Raw genomic sequence first — 9255 nt, forward strand, 5'->3', positions numbered from 1 at the left:
GCTGTTATCTTAAGCCCCGCCCGACATTCCCGGGGGCGGGATTAAGAGCACTGACGTCAGAGCGAGAGAGAGAGCGAGGGGAACTTTTAGGGACAAGGGAAGGGTTGCGCTAAAAGCCTTCCATAGAAGTTCACGGCAGAACGAAAGGCGTAGAAAGGAAGGAAACAATAGCCTTTCTTGCTTTGAAACCGCTTTGTTCCCCGATCAATTTTATTCTTGCAAAGTCCTTCGTTGGCATACTTACTCTTTAACGGGCGGGGGCTCTCCTGTTCTCGTAGCCCTTTCTTCACGCCATGGGTGCAATACTGCTACAGTATAATCAGAGATACAGACAGGACAGGAGTGGTTCCGCCTTGTAACTGTCTAGTGCCCAGTGGTTTCCTCATTGTTTGGGACTGGGCCTGCTGGAGCCCCTAGGCAGAGAGAAACCAATGGAGGCACTTCGATTTCCTTGAGCCGCATTAGGCATTGCATCCGGAACAGAGCCACGTTGGGCATTGCAATTTTTTTTTTGCATAAGGGTTCATGGACTGCCTCCCGCCCCTTCAGATGCATCCCCTCCCCCCCAAAAAAAAAGGCTGCAGTCGACAAAACGTTATGCCAAATGCCACAATATTCTTTGTTGGTTTTGCTACAACAGACTAATAACACAACTACCCTTCTGGAAAAGTGAGCATGAGATGGGACTGCAAGCAGCAGAGCTCCAATTCAACAGGGAGATAACCAGTGAGCTAAGATGATAGCTGCTACTTGTTGCTGTTCTGCTTGCTCATCTGAGGAGCAATCACTTGCACTCTGCTACCCGTCTTGTTTGGGCTGTTAATTCCAGAAGGAGAGGCCAAGTGAGTGAGCAGAAGTGAGGGCTACTTTGAACTGCAACAGGCCTGTCTTGTGTGGAAGAAGATCGGGTGTTGCTGGACAAAGGAGGGGGGTATATCTACCCAAGGGGAGGGCAAATCTCCCTGGAGAATCCCTCCTTCCAGGGTAATGGCAGTCTCTGTTTCTTAGCACCCCAAAGCCCTAAGAGCTAAGCCATTCTTATAGGTGCCCATGGAATTTTACTTTCAAACCCATGTTCTTGACTTTGCGGGTTTTCTGTTTGGATGCTCAGAATTCAGTGGGGCATAACTGAAAGGAAGTATATGTAGCAATGTAGTCTTTGTTTCATATGACAGAGACAGTAAAAGAAATGCTCAAAGGTATTTTTCAGCACCTTGTTCCCATTAAGAACCAAGGACAGTAGCTGAAGCAGTTCTTAGGTAATAGCCATGGTAACTGCCTTTTCTCATGTCCCCTGTGAGATTTCCATTTTCAGAGCAAAACCTAAATCAGCCTCATAAGTAAGTCTCACTGGATTCCCCATGTAGCCAAAACAAAATAGAAAAAGAAACAAAAGCATTGTGGCATCTTTAAGAATACGATATTTATTTCAGTATGTGCTTTTGTGGATTATAGTCCACTTCCTCAAACACACCAAATACAACCTTTGCCCACAGGTTTAGATGCACAGTATACCTGACTGTGGGGGTCGAGGTTGTTTCAGGAAAACACAGGGAACGTCCTGGAAGGGGGGGAAACCCCACCTTCGCTCTTATCTAGTAAACAGTTAATTGTTCTTCTACGGCCAAGAGGTTTAGGTCATCAGCATTTAGAAAGTTCATTACTTATGTTAATTGTTGTTGTTTAGTCGTGTCCGACTCTTCATGACCCCATGGACCAGAGTACACTAGGCCCTCCTGTTTTCCACTGCCTCCTGGAGTTGGGTCAAATTCATGTTAGTAGCTTCGGTGACACTGTCCAACCATCTCATCCTCTGTCTTCCCCTTCTCCTCTTGCCTTCACACTTTCCCAACATCAAGGTCTTTTCCAGGGAGTCTTCTCGTCTTAGGAGACGGTCAAAGTATTGGAGCCTCAGCTTCAGGATCTGTCGTTCCAGTGAGCACTCAAAGTTGATTTCCTTTAGAATTGATAGGCTTGTTCTCCTTGCAGTCCAGGGGACTCTCAAGACCCTCCTCCAGCACCACAATTCAAAAGCATCAATTCTTCAGTGGTCAGCTTTGTTTATGGTCCAGCTCTCACTTCCATACATCACTATAGGAAAAAGCCATAGCTTTGACTATGCAGACCTTTGTCGGGAAGGTGATGTCTTTGCTTTTTAAGATGCTGCCTAGGTTTGTCATTGCTTTCCTCCCAAGAAGCAGGCGTCTTTTAATTTTGTGCCTGCTGTCAAAATCTGCAGTGTTCATGGAGCCCAAGAAAGTAAAATCTGTCACTGCCTCCATATCTTCCTCTTTGATTTCCCAGGAGGTGATGGGACCAGTGGCCATGATCTTAATTTTTTTGATGTTGAGTTTAAGACCATTTTTTGCACTCTCCTCTTTCACCCTCATCATGAGATTCTTTTATTTCTCCTCACTTTCTATCATCAGAGTGGTATCATCTGCATATCTGAGTCTGTTGGTATTTCTTCCGGCAATATAGATTCTGTATTGGGATTCCTCCAGTCCAGCCTTTCGCATGATGTATCCTGCATATAAGTTAAATAAGCTGGGGGACAATATACAGCCTTGTCATACTCCTTTCCCAATTTTGAACCAATCAGTGATTCCATATCAAGTTCTAACCATTGCTTCCTGTCCCACATATAGGTTTCTCAGGAGATAGATAAGGTGATCAGGCACTCCCATTTCTTTAAGGACTTGCCATAGTTTGCTATGATTTACACAGTCAAAGGCTTTTGCATAGTCAATGAAGCAGAAGTAGATGTTTTTCTGGAACTCTCTGGCTTTCTCCATAATCCAGTGCATGTTAGCAATTTGGTCTCTAGTTCCTTTGCCCCTTTGAAATCCAGATTGTACTTCTGGGAGTTCTCGGTCCACATACTGCTGAAGCCTACCTTGTAGGATTTTGAGCATAACCTTGCTAGTGTGTGAAATGAGTGCAATTGTATGGTAACTTATGTTAATAATCACTCATTAAAAATGATAAATGTCATCAAGTCATTCTGACTTATGCAACCCTTTCTGAGTTTGCTAGTTGTAGAGTACTCAGAAATGGTCTAGCATTCCCTTCTTCTATGGGTATTCTAGAACTGTGCTGCCTGCCGAAGGCAGTCAAAATTTGTTTTCTGCCTCTTTCTCTCTTCACCTGGTCCTCAGCCTTGCAGCTTTTCTACTACAAATAGTACATATGTAAGGGCAGTCATGCAAGCAGGTTTCACATTGTGCTGACTATATTTCATGTACTTGGGCATGTCTGGGAGATGCAACAGATGATGCAACACGTTCATGCAGAGCACTTGTATGATTTCTACTTGACACTGCATGATACCAACATGTAGCCAGTGTGTATATAAGCCTGTGGTTAAATATTACATTCCAAAAGTCTTTTGTAATTCACAGATGATCTAATGGAAACAAAACTATTAATCTTGAAGATTGAATCATACTCTTTTAATCACACATGGAAATTTCATCTAGTAAATACCTTCATACCTTAGAACTGCAGAGCTGGAAGGGACCTTATGGATCACCAAGTTCAGCCCCTATGAAGAAGACACAGTGGGGAATAAAACTCCTAAACTCTGAGTCCACAGCCAAATACTGAAACCATATAATGCAGCAGCTTGGCTATTAAGAATAATGGGCCATTGTAACATTACTTCATTTGATCTGGGTCAGGACTGTATTAGGGAAAGCCTTCACTCTATCAACCTTCATCTCCAAAACAACATTTGAGATCTGCCAGTGACGTTCTGTTCTAAGCTCCCTCCTTTCTCAATGTCTGTCATCTATAAGGAGCTGGTTGTTTTTGATGTTGGTACAGGAATTTTGCTTTTCTTTTTCTTATACATACTGAAATAGACTAACATAGCTGTCTCTTAGAAAACTGTGACTTACTCCCTACATAAAATAGCATCTATTACAGCCTATTTTCTTAAGCCTAACCCAAGTATAGTTCTTTCAGTCACAATCTGTACCCTCTCTATATTTCTAATTTGCTTTTCTTCCATTAAAAATGACGTGATATACTACTGCTGCTTATATTCTTATTGTGTTAAGCAATATAAATAAAGATGCTGATTCTACTTCTCTTCATTGAGTAGCTGGTTAGTATATGAGGAGAGGAAGAGAAAATAATGTAGGAGATAGGATAATCTATCTACATGTAGTCCGTACCCACTACCATCAATGTATGTTATGAAAACCTGCTCCTTGCTTGAATAACATATCAGTAAAAACCCCACCTTCAAGCACAGCAACAAGCACCTTACTGATAGCTGCAAATCCCTTTTGAGGAAGAAGCACTTGTCAGAAACAGAGTATGCATAAAATGCAAGGAGTGGGAACAGCTGGACTTGAAACACAACACACCAAAACCATTTACGGTTAGTTATACTAATCCAGTGCACTACAGTGGCCATTGCATTTATGTCAGTCATTTATGACATTTGTTTCCTATTTTCCAATATTTTTCCCTGAAGACAGTTTACATAGCATAAAAGAAATAATAAAATAAAATAAACTTTAACAAGAACAGCATTACAAGGGGAATTAAGGCAGGTAACAGAAAGAAATATAAAACTCTATAGCTTAAACTGTCATAGGAAAGAAACCTGGTATCAAAATAATGAGAAGGTAAGTATCAGGAATGTCTTTCTGGAGAGAGAGTAATTCATAATCAAGGTGCCACCACTGAGAAAGCATAATCTGTAGTTACCAACACCCACATCTACAGCAGGAGAGAAGCGAAAAGCCTTTGACTGGGTTCTCAGTGAAGGAGCAGGCTTCTGCCAAACTACATTAAACTTCACACACCAATGTTATTTAGAAAGACCTGTAAACATGCCTTGAAATTACTAATGGTTTTCAAATTATAATATAACTTTTCCTATGTGGGTCTCTATTCTATGCTCATCATATGACAATTTTAAATATATATATTGAAATATATATATTTGGTTCTTTTATGTTTACCAGTTTCCAGGCTCATCTTCAGCAGATTTTCTCAGAAATAAGTGCCATTGAGATCAAGGCATCAGCTAACTAGCATACATATGATTAAGACTTCACTCTGCAGCACATTGACAGCCATCTTGTTGGGTAGGTCATTTATAATCACTGGTTAAAATGAGAAACCATGCATCAGTCACCCAAAGTCATCCATATAGCTCCCAGATTTAAGGTCAGTACAATGTTTAGCATACGGAACTCTAGTGTGGTTGCTCCTAATAAAGGTATTGTCCAGCTGGTTTTTCTTTTCTCACGGATCAGCACTGCTATCTTTGAGCATGATTACAATGCCAATTAGAACCTCTAGATTAGGCATCCTTCAGTCTCGAGAGACTATGGTAACGTGCTCTGAATAGAGGACTTGGAACAATGTCTAGTGTGGCTGAGAAGGCCAATTTGAGAATGACAATCCCTTCCACACTGAAGACAAATACAAGCTGTCCCCTCTTAGCTCCCTGATTTTGTTCGTTTCAGGACTTCCTCTTTGCCTTGGCCTGCTGAGGTTCTATAGAAACACTATTGATTCTGGTTAAGGAAAAATAAAACCAATTTAAAATAGAGTGTCTTCATGACATACATGGAAGCATGGATTTTTTTTTTTTGACCTGGGAACTGTTTTTCTTGGCTGGAACCCAAGACAAAGTACTCCTCCACTAGTGGGTCATTTATATTAAACTGCATGCCAAACCATATCATTTCAGTCAGTTTGGCATATGTAAACCCCTCTATTGGAGTAAATTGTGTCTAATGGGCAAGAGGGGAATGATGGGAGCGGAGATGAGGAGGATCAACCACAGCAGAGGCAGTAGGAGGAGCTCCATGCTTCACTGCCTGAATCAGCTTTAGGATCAAGTTTTACCTTGGTTTACAATGTAGTAGTGGACTGTTTCTCTTCTAACAGAGGCTAACCATTCAGAACTGCCCTTATTCTGGAGATTCCCTGATAGCAAAAACAAAAGGGCACATCCATATGGGAGAACTTGGAAGGGTCTGGTTTGTGATTAAAAGTTTCTTATCTTTAATGTGATCTATGTTTTCACTTGAGTCATCCTTCCATTCACACTGATGGACATTTATTCTCATGTCAGAACAGTCCAGACGCGTCTTTGGATTGCTCCAATTTAACCCTCATTAAATTAATAACACTCCCCTTCCCACCCGCTTCCCTCCCTTTTCCTGCAGCCATCATTTAGGGGACCATAGCAACTTTTCTTCTTTTTAAAAATAACATAAGTGACATAGCAAAACAGCAAAGCAGTATTATGTGTACCTAGCACAGTACACATAATATCACTAATGTATCTTGTTTCGCTGAACTAAGGACCAAGACTTGATCACTCACATTGAAATCATGGTGCCTTGCTTTTGCTTTATGTGTGACCACAATTACACAGAGAGACTATGGCACCCTATTAAGAACCAAGGACAGTAGCTTAAACAGTTCTTAGGTAATAGCTGGTCTGGTTCTCACCTGCTTAAGAAAGATGGGTTTTGCCTGCCTCTCTCTTCCTGAATTGCATCCCTCTCTATTCCCCACACCCCATTTTAATTAAAAAAACACTCTTCCCTCCTTTAAAATAAGGATGATAGACCAATGAGAGAGAGTTCTGCCAGCAGAAACTCGAAATGCATCAGTAAATCATTCCTAGAGATAGATGCAGCCATAGATACAACATACAAGGCTGCCCACTTGAGGCCTTAATCCAACCCCCTTATATGTTGTATATAACCTTCCCTTGTATTGATGGCTTCAGGCATCCACGGTAGATTGTGGAACCAATCCCCTACACATATGGGCATCCATATATGTCTAAGATGCTGGAGATTTGGCTTTGGGCTGCCTATATAAATTGTCTTTCAAGTCTAAGATCTTAATGAAAGTCCATAAAAAACTTTCAGCTTGGCATATCAGGAAGGTGCAGTAATGCTATTGTTTGCAAAAAATAAAGAGGTGTGACACAATAGTTCAAATATTTGCATTCCTTTCTCAGCCTAGAAACAGGAAGAGCAGGTAATTGGTACAGATTCCAAGGGACCTAGATTCTCTGCTGTGAAACAATAATAGTTTGTTTCACTGACCAACTCCTGAACTTGATGTGCCAGTATGTTTGTTATCTTGCACAATAGACTCTCTTTCAACAGCTTTGAACCTCAAGCTGGTTGATAAATCCAAACAGATTTGGAAGATGTCTGATTTCTTTTTCATTTGGAAACAGCTATAAAATCCTGTCCATGACAAACCAGTACATAATATCTTTCCGTTTCTAGGGCATACAAAACTTTGTACCTGTGTCATGCCTCTATTTCTTCACCTCATATAATATTGCAGTAACAAGGAGTCTAAGATTGTAATGATATTTTAATATTGTATTAAAATAATTTTATAAGGGCTGCTTGAAAGAGAGATACAATAATTTTTAAATAGCATGAGCAGCGAAGGGGAAATTGGATGAGAGTTGGATCAGATAGTAATATTGAGTCAAATAATTTGTGATGTAATTTCTCCCTGAATCTATATTGTTACATGAAAGCAAGGTTTAGCTCATTATATTCTGGGTCATTTCAAGTGGATATGGCTATCTGCCAACAGATGTGAAAATAGCTGCCATATATATTTTTTCACACTTATGCAGTAGAACTGAGAATATTTGGTGTATTATTAAGCATCCTGTACAGAGAAGATGCACTGTCAAGTAATTTTAGACCAGAAATGTAATATTTTACATGGAAAATGTCAAATGAAAGCAGATAATCAATAATGTTCCATACTCGCAGTAATGTTTCTTATAGTGAGACATATTTATTGCTTTCAGCCAAAAACCTCTGCAGTGTTTCTTGCATCAATTAGTACCAGGTACTTCAGATGGAAACTTCATGGAGATTTTTTAAAGCCCATATAACGGTTAATTGGAGACCGTTTGTTTCAACCAAGAGTTACTTAAATTAATTGCTATCCTAAACCTTAAAATGCTAACTCTTATCTCATACATTTTGCTTTTCACCCACAGAACTGAAAGTTTCATTGTTGCTCTTTTTTGTGTGTTATGTGCCATCGATCAATTCCAGCCTGTGGCTTCTCACCTAAAGGTAAAATGGAATGAAGAAAAACCTGGTTCAGCGACTTCCAGCAGTTTGATGGCATAAGCTAAAGCTTCCCTTATCCCAGTGAAAGGCCATTTAACCTAGCAAGGCCATCCCCGCCCACCCTCAGTAAAGCAGGGCAATAAAACAAAAACACAAAAAACATAAAAAGAAAGAAAGAAAACCAGTTATAGTGTTCTGATATCAAACACAAAAAAGCAAACAAGACAGAGAATCAGAGAACATACAATTTTAGCTTAATTCCCACAGCTGGCACTATCTGAAAGAGGAAAATTTTAGTTAGACAGTTTTTTTAATAATCATTTTCTCCAATGTCCACAGTGCCTCAAGGCTTCGCAGTGGCGTAGTAATTAAAATACTTACACTGGATAATTAGCAAACCCAGTGCTAAATGGACGCATGGAGATCTAAGATTTAGTATGTTACAATGCTGCTCCGAATTATAGGGCTTCCACCATTTCATGAAGGTGAGATCAGCAAGTTTACAGTGCAACATTTCTGGATATGAAAGATTAGCCAGCTGCATGCCTTTGCCCAGGGGACACACAAGTATACTCACAATGATTTCCAGTCTTCGAGGAAATACTTTATATCTGCATCCATCTCAGGCTCTAAATATTCAACAAGAAGAGGCTAGCTAAATCTATGGAGAGCAAAAACAACATATCTTGCTGAATGGATGGATGCCAAAGAGTGTCTCCCATCAGGACAAGATTCTGACTGGACCATCTGGAACTCATTTAATAGACTTCAAAGCAAAGTAAGAATATTTAAAAAAATCAAGTAAAAACGAGGCTAGTTGGATACAGGACAAATTTTCTGTGAATGTGGAGGAATTCAATCAATGCAGCATTTATGGGCATGTAATTTATGCCCCACCATGTGTATAAAAGAAGATCTAATAAATAGCTGAGATAATGCTATTGAAGTAGCTCACTGCTGGCAAAAATTAAACAAATAATTTTACCATTCTAAACTTGTTTGAACTTTATCCATATTTCTTATATACCCATAATTTTAACCGTGCAATGGTCTGATACAAACAAAAGAAATGAAGATGAGATTGTGACATTAATAGAGGAATGCAGTCACATAGTGACATTACTGTGGTTTGGGTCTGGTTAGTAGGGTTGTAGATTTC

At 40.0% G+C, this 9255-nt stretch overlaps 1 long non-coding RNA gene across 1 annotated transcript; it reads right to left on the minus strand.

The window, feature by feature from the left end:
• Nucleotides 1-7356: 7356 nt before the first annotated feature.
• LOC144589175 (uncharacterized) lies at nucleotides 7357-8796 on the minus strand. Its single transcript, XR_013545123.1, has 2 exons — nucleotides 8674-8796; nucleotides 7357-8093 (listed from the first exon to the last, which is right to left on the minus strand). It is a non-coding gene; the product is annotated as an uncharacterized LOC144589175 (long non-coding RNA).
• Between the last annotated feature and the right edge of the window lie 459 nt (nucleotides 8797-9255).

Source organism: Pogona vitticeps, chromosome 4, assembly GCF_051106095.1.
Source record: "Pogona vitticeps strain Pit_001003342236 chromosome 4, PviZW2.1, whole genome shotgun sequence".
NCBI classification, from domain to species: Eukaryota; Metazoa; Chordata; class Lepidosauria; order Squamata; family Agamidae; genus Pogona; species Pogona vitticeps.